Below are 1,769 nucleotides of genomic sequence, written 5' to 3'. Positions count from 1 at the left end.
AAACGCTGGAAATTCATCCTCATTAAAATGGCAATCGGCCAATCGTGCCGTAAACATATCACCAGTTACTGGTTCCAGATATCTTATTATACTTGGGGACGTATAACCCACATATATTCTCAATCTCCTTTGTGGGCCCATTTTTGTTCTTTGTGGCGGTGCTATCGGAACATAGACCGCACACCCAAAGACACGGAGATGGGATACATCTGGCTCTTGCCCAGATGCCAATTGTAATGGGGAGTACTTATGATATGCACTCGGTCTTAACCGAACCAGTGCAGCTACATGCAATATAGCATGACCCCATACAGAAATTGGGAGCTTCATTCTCAAGACTAACGGTCTTGCAATCAACTGTAACCGTTTTATCAATGACTCGGGCATGCCATTTTGTGTATGAACATGGGGTACTGGATGCTCCACATCAATCCCCATTGACATACAATAATCATCAAAGGCTTGCGATGTAAATTCACCATCATTATCAAGCCTTACTTTCTTAATGGCATACTCTGAGAACTGTGTTCTCAGCTTTATTATTTGGACAATGAACTTTGCGAAAGTCGTATTTCGTGTCGTAAAAAGAGACACACTTGACCATCTACTAGATGCGTCAATCAATACCATGAAATTCTTAAATTGCCCGCACACATATATCACCATGTATTCTTTCCAAAAACATTGGTGATTCATTGCCTACTTTTGCTGGTGATGGCCGAGTTATAAGTTTTCCTTGAGAACATGCATTACATGTAAACTCGCCCGTTTGCAAAAATTTTCCGTTTTTCAATGGATGGCCATTCGAATTTTGCACTATCTTTCTCATCATGACTGAACCAGGATGTCCTAGCCTCTCATGCCATATTTTAAATGTATCAGTAAACTTCATGTTTACCACGACATAGGACTCAGCCATGGTTATTTTCGTACAATATAGTCCAGAGGATAACATTCTTAATTCTTCTAATATATGTTTCCTCTCGGACTTAATGCAAAGAAATTCAATGCCATCTTTACTCATAGTCTCAATATGATATCCATTTCTTCGGATATCCTTAAAACTTAACAAGTTTCTATGAGACTCGGGGGAATACAATGCATCATTTATTTCAAATATTGTTCCCCCTGGCATTGAAAATTTCGCTCTTCTAGAGCCCATAATAATCTTTGCATAACCAGATATTGTACTTACGCTTCCAACGTAATCTCTTATTTTGAGACTGGAGAAATATTTCTTATCTTTACTTATCGTGTGCGCTGACGCACTATCTGCCAAACACAAATCTCCATCCATAGTCTCAAAGTTTGGCATTTTCTGAATATAAAACATATATTATTAAACATTAAACATGAAACATAACATATATCTTACAACAAAAGATATAGATACTATAATACAGTCTACTTATATCACATCGATCTACATCACTCATCGATACTCTCTGGCTCAACCAGAAAATCTGATACGTCGAGATGAGTATCATCGTTTAAACCATGAAAGGATGGCCCAGGTTCATCAGAGATGAAGTTTGTTTCACCTCTTCCTTTTTCTTTTCCCTTTTGGGATTCTCTATACAGATCGGCTAAATGTTTTGGCGTACGACAGTTACGTACCCAATGACCTTTCATGCCGCATCTGTAGCAAACCTTTCCCGTTTGCCTTTTATCATCCTGGCCCTTTTCATTCCTTTCATTTTCCTGGAAGTCTTTATTATTTCTTTCATCATAGGGACGAAATCTTCTTCCTCGTCCTCTTCCACGACCAT

This window comes from Brassica oleracea, chromosome C7 (genome assembly GCF_000695525.1).
Source record: "Brassica oleracea var. oleracea cultivar TO1000 chromosome C7, BOL, whole genome shotgun sequence".
Classification (NCBI taxonomy): Eukaryota; Viridiplantae; Streptophyta; class Magnoliopsida; order Brassicales; family Brassicaceae; genus Brassica; species Brassica oleracea.
The sequence above is the reverse complement of the archived record's forward strand: the minus strand, read 5'-3'. Positions refer to the sequence as shown.